This window comes from Alligator sinensis, unplaced genomic scaffold (assembly GCF_000455745.1).
Source record: "Alligator sinensis unplaced genomic scaffold, ASM45574v1 scaffold447_1, whole genome shotgun sequence".
Taxonomy (NCBI): domain Eukaryota; kingdom Metazoa; phylum Chordata; order Crocodylia; family Alligatoridae; genus Alligator; species Alligator sinensis.
The window spans coordinates 2,109,119-2,117,657 of record NW_005842123.1 but is presented as its reverse complement, the minus strand read 5'-3'; the positions used below and the strand labels follow the sequence as shown (position 1 = coordinate 2,117,657).

The 8,539-nt window shown below is 51.3% G+C and overlaps 2 long non-coding RNA genes across 7 annotated transcripts in view; one reads left to right on the top strand and one right to left on the bottom strand.

Annotated features, from left to right (window-relative positions):
- Positions 1 to 3,300, bottom strand: part of LOC112550481 — a 184,671-nt gene extending 181,371 nt beyond the window's left edge. For 3 of the 5 annotated variants that reach the window (XR_003094357.1, XR_003094358.1, XR_003094359.1), the window contains exon 1: positions 103 to 253. This is a non-coding gene — a long non-coding RNA (uncharacterized LOC112550481). Of the gene's footprint in view, positions 1 to 102; positions 254 to 2,513 lie in introns of those variants that run through there. The other 2 variants (XR_003094356.1, XR_003094355.1) reach the window with 1 other exon arrangement.
- Positions 3,301 to 3,394: 94 nt separating this feature from the next.
- Positions 3,395 to 7,925, top strand: LOC102388602. 2 transcript variants are annotated; one of them, XR_323977.2, is made up of 3 exons: positions 3,395 to 3,707; positions 4,116 to 4,169; positions 7,137 to 7,925. It is a non-coding gene; the product is annotated as an uncharacterized LOC102388602 (long non-coding RNA). The 2 variants fall into 2 exon arrangements; XR_003094361.1 differs by lacking the exon at positions 4,116 to 4,169.
- The last annotated feature ends 614 nt before the right edge of the window (positions 7,926 to 8,539 follow it).

The following is an 8,539-nucleotide window of genomic DNA, read 5'->3' as shown; positions in this document are numbered from 1 at the left end:
CCTGGCCCTGGAGACGCTGCCCACTGGCCTGCAGGCCTCCCTTCCCCTGCCTGGAGCTGCCTCCCCGGGCACTTCTCGGGGTTGAACAGGGCGGCCCGTTACCTGCCAGATCCCCTTTGGCATGCTCTCGCCTTGCTCTGCGCCCCGGGCTCGCTCTGCTTCCAGCTCCTGGGTTTGGAGACACGCTCCCCCCTCTGCTCCGAGAGGCAGGAGCCGGGGGGAGCTCCTGGAGCAGCCCGAGGCTGGGCTCCCATCCCAAGCTGAGGGACCTGCGCCTCCCCCCTCCCCAAAAGCTCCCTGCCCTGCCCTTCCACCCAGAAAGGCTCTGGCAGGCTCAGGCCAAACGGCACTGGGGGCATTGATTCCAAGTACACTGCCCGGGTTGGTTTCTCTGCCTTTTAATAGCTAGCTGAGGAAAAGAAAAAGCGTTATTGTTTGCTTTCTTTCCTCCTCTCATTGCCTATTCTAAATTTGACTCCAAAGTTTAAGCAGTTGAATTGGCTAATTCTGAATACAGGCTATTGAGAGACCAGACACAGCAGTATATCCCTGTATAGCAAAGGATACAATGTGCTGAATTGGCAGTCTAATTATAAATGTGGCATTTGGACCTCCTTTCAGACCCAGTGCCACCTTACCTTATGAGGGAACTTCAACTACAGCAACTGTTCAAAACAAAATGCCATTACAGGATCAGCTTCGCCCAACACTGGGACTAGCCAGGGGATTGTTTTACAAACAGCCTTTCTCACTTAACACAAGAATGTATTATAAGAAGAAGGGAGGGGGGGGAAAGTTATGGATGGTGCAGAGAGGTTCAAGAAAACTGCTCAGGCAGCTTCTGCCAGGTGTCGAGCTGCTTCAAACTGCAGCCTAATCCAAGTGACCTAATTATTTTCTCTTAAATGTACTCACTATAAATAGAGTAATTTTTTTTTAATTTTTTTTTTTTTTTTTACTAGAAAGAAATGCTAGGGACGGTTACTATTTTGCAAAGCATGCGCAGTGTGCGGGTAATAATGTGAATATAGAAACGCCAGAAATCCCAGACAAATGCAATACAATCTTGCAAACTAAGCCACCGTGCGCAGTGGGCTTGTGAAAAAAAAAAAGCCAAAAAAAAAAAAAAGCAGCTTCTTCCCCCTCCTGCTCCATCTGTATGCACGGGGGCAGGCTGGCTTCCCATATCTCACAGCCATATTTTATTATTTACTTTATGGTATAATGGCTTAATTAAATGATTGGGCACAAGCACGTCAATAAAGCAAGTCAAGTCAAGTCAAAGTCTCAAAACAGGTTTCCAAATCACTTCATTACACGGACAGACAAAGGGAAATTCGTTAACTTCTGGGCTGGAAACCCTGCCTTGAGCACTGGATAGCTCTTGCGCCCGTCTCCTCAGTTTTAAAAGATGCAAATGCTCAGTCTGCGAAAAGAAGTGCACAAATAAAAATAAAATAAAATGAACTCATTACCGAGCTGGTGCCGAGGGCTATTTAAATGGGCTCAATAAACATACACTTTATCTGCAAGCTGCAGGCGAAGACACACTCCTTTATCTCTAAAAGTTTCCCTGTCTGTGTTTTTGGGAAACACCCCTAGGACCGAGTTATAATCTCTCGTCCCCAGGCTCCCCAGACACAACGTGAATTGTCTTTGCACGCTGCCACTTTCACTCTCTTTCCCGTCCTTTAAAAAAAAAAAGACAGAAACGTGAAACGCAGAAACCCAAGGCAGCAGCAATCAAATCGATCTGATCAGTGCCTCCGACTGGCCTCCGAGGCCCTGCTCTCCTGAACCGCGCAGCCCCGGCTGCAAGGCACGTTAACTCTTCAGGGCTGCTCTGCAGGAGCAGGGCACCCGAGCCAGCTTGGCGCTCGGCACCATTGACAGCTACGCCGTGGATGTGCGGGGGTGATGATCACCCCGAGTGTGTGTGGGGATGCGTGTGCGTGTGCAATCGCACGCATGTAGAACCCACATGTCCACGCACATGCACAAAAAGGCTCAACAGCCTGTCCACCGCCTCCAACGCCAAGACGAGCAGAAACGCAGAGAAAGAGATTTGTGAGATGCCAAGCCATCAAGAATCGCGGGGGGGGGGGTACATCTGACAGAAATTGCGAGGAAAAAAAGAAAAAGAAAACAGGAGCTATTCCCCACGCAGACACTGATTGTGTGCGCGCATGTGACATCCGCCAGGCAGCCCAGACCCTCCATAAACTTCTGATCGCTTCTCAAGATCAAACATAAAGCTACGACTTTCCAGAAGCTGCTTTAGCCACAATGCAAAACCCAACCGGCTCAGAAAGCACGACACAAAAAAAATTATAATAATAATGAAAGAATAGAAAAAAAGCACCCAAGCTCTTCCCCAAACACACCTTGCCCTGACTCAAGCACTGCCTGGAAACAGCTTCTAGACGCAGTTTGCGCTGCGATCCATGAAAGAGAAAAAGAGGGAAAAAATGAAATAAAAGAATAAGTAAGTGAAATAGTTCCTGAAAACTTACTTTGCATTTAGTTTAGGCACTATTCTTTTTTTTTCAGCTCGCAAAGGAAGCCGTTTTGTCCAGGTTAGGTATTGTCTACTTATGGATCAGCCCCTGGCTAAGGGTTTATTTTAATTTATGGCTTATGCATTCTTTTAAGGTCGATTTGCGTGACCTCCGGCAAGAGCTAAGGCAGCAAGAAATCCCCAGTTGAATGTTGGGCAAGCCCACAAGGCAGCCCAGATCTCCCCTTCTCATGGTGTAAACAGAGCCCTCTGAGGATGGGCTTTTTTTTTCCCTCTCCCTTCCGTCTTGTGTATCACAAATTAGGGTGTGAGATCAATTTTAAAGTTTTCAGTATAACTTTATCCAAACCCTCTGCCTGGAGAGATAAGGCGCCACCGCAGCAGCTTGCAAAGCCTCGGGAGAGTGCCCCTCTGTGGCCACCCGCGAGATTGTCCCACCGCTTTGCATTTCTGCACGGTTGTGGCCAACTTCAATGCAATCACCCACCTCAAACTTAGCGGAGAATAAGGTGGGGGGAACCTTAAAAAAAAAAAAAAACCAAAAACAACCTCCTCTTTGGCAGGCCGGTTTCTTTGGGAGGCTAAACCCACGCTCCCCCTTCGGAGCAGTGGCAGCAGAGCTCCCCCCCTGCCCTCAAAGATGGATTTAGGCTTTTTTTTTCCTTGCTCTCTCCCTCTCGTGTGAGTTTCTTAAGGATCGGGATCTCCCCCGGCACCATGTGTTCTTCTGCCGTGGGGGGGGGGGCGATCCTAAAATACAGCGCGGATCTGTCGCTGCGGTTTAAAATAGAGGATGAGAAACTGTTGTGATTTCCAGGGACTGGGGTCCTTCAAGCTCAGAGCCTGGGAAACTCCGAAGACACGCACGGGGGGAGGGGGGGGGGGCGACAAGACTCAAACTACTTTCTCCTGGGGGGGGAGATAAAGAAAAAGGGGGCGAAAAAAGCAAGCCTCGTGGTAGCCAAGTACATAACCTGGAGGAGGGGGGAGATGAATTCAGAAAGCTAAACAACAGATCTACCTCCGGACGCTGCCGCTTGAGTCCATTGCAAGTCCCAACCCATTAAAGACAGCGCAAGGGGAAGCAGAGCGATCGCTCCGGCAAAGCTCCCGAAACCCAGCGACCCCCCATTCAATCCCCGCCGCCGCCACCGAGCCGGGCTGCACTACACACCACAGTAAACAACAGGTATACAACACGACAGGGCTTTTCTTTCTGTCTGCTTTTTTTTTCCTGGTTACCTCCTCGGGATCCAGTGTGGCACAAAGCACTGGCAGAGCCTCCTTTTTTTTTTTTTTTTTGCAAGGCGCTTCGGTAATTTTCATTAAAAAAAAGGGGGGGGAAGAGGGAAGGAGGTGGAGGGAGGGGGGGGAGGGAAGGGGAAAGAGAAACAAAACGGGGAGCGATTCAGCCAAAGAAAAAAAAAGAAGAAAAAAAAAAAAGAAAAAGAAATCAATGGGCTAAAGTCTGCTGGTGTTTCTCCGGGCCATGGATGTGCTGGATCCGGATCGTTAGGAGAAGTTTGCGGATGGGTTGCCGGGAGATTTGGTTACAATCAGGTTCATTATGATTTTTTTTTCCCCCTCCTGAAACAAGTGAAGGCGATGGTTACTGCTGTCAATCTTGGCAATCAATGTGAGCGGCCATGTCGTAAGTATTCAAAGCATTTCCCGTCGTGCAACATCAGAAAGTGAGTGGCCAGGGCATTGATCTAAGGAAGGCGAAGGGAGGCAGGGCTCCCCCTCCCAGGCAGCACAGGCAAGATGAGACAACGCGGAGAGGGGGAGGGAGGGAGGGAGAGAGGGCGGGGGAGCAACAACTGGAGAGAAAGTGAGCACAAAACAGAAAGTGAAATCCCCCCCGGCTGCCAGCCGCATCACGGTGCAGCGATCCCCACTCTCACTGCCCGTACACAAGTGCAACCCTAAACCTCTCCAGCCTAATGACCACTGATTGCCCGGTGTGGTGAGGAAAGGTAATAGAAAGTTACCGGGGGGAGAAGGGGGGGGCAGGACTGAAGAAGAAGAGAATAAACTAAAGGAGACCCCACAGCAGCACTCTAACGGGGGGCGCTTGGGAAAGCCACGCACCAAAGTCGCTGAGGAGCAGCTCTGGCTGGACTGAAAAGCCGGCAGAGATCCTGACAGCCGGACTCGGAGAAGCCCGATCTTCCGGCTGAGCCAGAGGCAAAGTCTCCGCGATACGGGACGAGCCCAGCCCGGCTGCGGGGCAGGGGCGAGGGACGCGGGTGGGATGCTCCCGGGCCCGGGGCCGGGCAGAAAGCCCTGCTGAGTCCGAGCAGCTTCCAGGTGAAGCTCCGGGACCTGCTGCGATGCCGAGATGCGCATCCGCGGCACGAGCCGGGCGGGCGCGGAGCAGCGACCTGGGACCCGGCGCTGGCTTGCAAGTGTTAAGGACACAAGCAGGCAACTCTGGGGAGGCGGACGGGGCAGCTCGGAGGAGATGAGGAGCGCCAGGAAAGACGCAGGCATGTAGTTTGAAACTCCAAGAGGCGACCGTGAAAGAGGTGCCGGGGGCCCGGAGATGAGGTGGGCGAAGCGGGCTCCCCCTTTGGATGCGATTCACACCCAGGCTCCGCCAGCTACTCCGCCTGACAGTGCCGGGAGAGCGGGGCAAGAGGGAAAAAAGTTGGTGATTCGTCTTCGTGTGCTTGGGCAGCCCTTGCCCCTTTTCCAGCAGGCGCCTGGAACAATTAGGAACAAAGAAACTTTTAAAATGATTATTTTAAAAGAGCTTGAGAACTTCTAGAGGCCAGGAGGAGAGGAGGAAGCGTGGGCTCGCCTTCTCTCACTCCTCTTCAAGCCGAAATTCAGCCCAATCACACCTCCTTGGTCCAGAGGGACCTGATGAAAATGCCCAAGAGCGGGACAAGATGACACAGGCTTGCTTGGCCCCTGCTCTCTTTTCTTCCCTTAACTTTTGCAACACTCTTCAAGATGCTCACGCTCCCTCGTCTTCCTGCTACCCGAAATGGCTAGCAGGGTCGCCTTTCCCAAAGCAAGTCCTTCAGTTTATAAGCAGGGTCTCCTGCAAGAAGGGAACCTTTTTTTTCACTGCAATTTCTTTTGGACTCTGCCACCAAATGAAGGGCACAGCCAGTGTCGCTGTGTCAGCGGCGAGCGCCTTAAAACAAAACTTTTAATGTACCCAGCGGCTGGAAGCAATGCTTTCCAATTAGCTGGCTAACTTACAGAAACTCTCATTTTTTCCGGCCCTCTTTCCATTCTGATCGGAGGGCTATAACATCTCAAATGAGCAGGAGGCTCGATTGCAATGATGAGTTTGCTGAGCGCAGGTGAATGTCAAGCCAAACTATTCACCTGGCTCTAGGTGCCTGGCGTTTGGATTTAACCAAACGAGATCGCTTTCCGTTTCAGGTCCTGGAGATGTCCTTTGCAAACTTCATTTAAAAGCATCCCTGTAATGCGGCCATAACACCTTTCCCCCAATAAATGAAACCGTCCCACAAATGAGGACTAGACCTAGAGTTGCTGGGTTTTTTTGTCACGGTCAGTGTCACTGGCATAAGAAATTGGGATCTGTAAGGGAAAAAAATATACTGACCTAGGGACAATGTCCCTTTATTTGTTGCTCTAAGTTTTTCCTTTAAAAAATACAAACCCTAAAAAAAAAAACCCATGATCAGTAGTGCCAGCTCTTTTGATCAGGTGGGAACGTACAAACAATTACAAAACAAAGGGAAGAAGTGAGGAAGTTTGAAAGCCTGGTTAGTCCAAACGCGGAAGAGCATCTCTGCCCCACCGCAAAGAAGGAAAGCCAGTCGGGGCAGAAATGCACAGCACAGATGTGGCAGCAAATAAATAACTTGGGCAAGAGAGCTTGTTGCTTCCTCTGTGGGATCAGTTCAGGTACAGGTGTAACGCGGGGGGAAGAGAGGGACCGTATTTGCCCGCGGAAAGAAGATGTACCGCATTTGTCTCCTGGCGCTGCGAGAAACGATTGCGTACAGGATTTAGCTCTTTGTTGGCACAGGGAATAAGCGACAGGCGCTGTGAAGACACGCTCACACGTGCAGAGAGAGACACACACACGACCTCCCTTGCTGTTAGTGGTAGCATATGTTTAGAGCTTATTTTCAGTGGCTCGGCTCGCCTCTCAGCGAGGCTGGCCACAGCAGCGCAGCCAGATGTTGCACAGAGATGGACTTGGAGGGCTCCGGGTCCTGGCAGAGGGCAGGACCTGGAGGCTGCCAGCCAGGCTGGAGCACTTACCTGTTCCCAGGTGTCACCGCATTTCGTGCTGCGCTACTCAGCAAACACATGTATAGGGGGGAAAAAGGGGGAAAAAAAGCAGTGCCCAACAGGGCAGGCACCCTGTGCCCCAGAGAGGGGATGAGCCAGTCTAGGACTCCTGCGGAGTTGGTGGAAGCGCCTCTGAAGTTTGCCTAAAAAGACACTAGGTTAAAAAAAAGTCACTCCCCGACCTCAAAAGTCCCCGCTCCCTTATTCCTGCCGGACAGCGATCAGGCACCTTGTAAATCCCCGCGGGTGACACTTTCCGACAATGCAGATGTTAGGGGCTTGGAATATTTTGGAAAAATGTTCAGAGAAACTTTTTTTTCCCCCTAAACCAAAGGAACAACAACGTGTGAGAGGAGGCTAAAGGAAAAGGAGCGACAGCCCTGTCATCCGATAGGGGGGAAAAAAAAGTTTGGTTAAGACTGAGACAACAACCAAAAAAAGATCCCTGCGCGTTTCAGTCCGGGCAAAACCAGCAGATGATGTGAGGTCCCCAGCAGCGGCACCCTTGGGCGCTCCCCCGCAGCCTGCGGGGAGGTTTTACCTGTTAGATCGCCCGGTTCAAACAGCAAACTCTGAATGCCTTTTGCCAACACCAGGAACTGTCCTTTTTAGCGGAAGCAGAGGAGGAGAACATCTGACTGTCAGTGGCAATTGGGCATCCTCCTGATAGAGAAGCCAAAATATATAACTATATATCTATAGATAGGTATATAGATATATAAAGCCGCAGGAATAACCACCCCCACGTCCCCCAAAATGGCAAACCACAGAAACTTTTTGTTTCCCCCAAGAAAATAAAAGCAAGTTGGACATGGAGCCCCTTCCTGTCTCGGGAAGTTCATTTCCAAGGTCTCCTCTGTAAATCTAAAGTGCAAACACTCGGCTAAGGTAGTGAGTGGCTGGAATTTGCATGCTGATAAGAGAAGGCTGCTGTACTTACAGTGACAGAGGGCAGGCTGCGGAAGAAAAGCTGTTTGTGTTAGCCTGAGAGTCACCCAGGGCTGCAATGAGAGGAGCAGAGAGGAGTGGGAGTGCCAAGCTGGATACACCTTCACCGCATCTCATCACATCTGCCAGCCTCTCTCTCCCTCTCTCTTTCATTTCCACATTCCCTTTGTTCCTGCAAAAAAAAAAAAAAAAAAAAAAATCTACACGTCACATCAGAGTCCCCAGATGCAGTCTACACCAAAGGAGAAAAAAAAATGAATAATTCAATCAAACTGTGCATAGTCTCTGAGGCACTAAATCTATTGCACTTAAAGAAACGGAGGGTAATTACCGCCGCGGAATTAGAAGCAGGCCGGAGAGATCCGAACTGCACGGGCAAATAAAGTTTCATTTATTGAATCCTTTTGACATCTCCAGTGTCAACTAAAAAAAGAAAAGAAAAGGAGAGGGGGGGGGATTTGCAACTCACTCCGCACGGGGTGAAGGCGCTGCTGGTGGCACCGGGGAGCCCAGACAACGCCGGGGACAGCGAGCATCTCCCCGCCACCCCCCGCGGGACTCCTGGGGGCCCTGCTGCCGGCTGGGACGAGCCGGGCGGGGAGGCTGCAAGCCGTCGGGACTTGACTTTCTGCGCGGAGTTGCTGGAGGATCTGGAGGGTGGGGGGTGCAAGTGAGGAGCCGGGGCTGCTTTGCTGGAAAGGAGGAGGTTTCCCCCCATCCCCTCCCCGCCTCGCTTGGGGGGCACGTGTCGGGGGTATGCTTTGCAAGCGGGCCCCCCCGCAGGGCCAG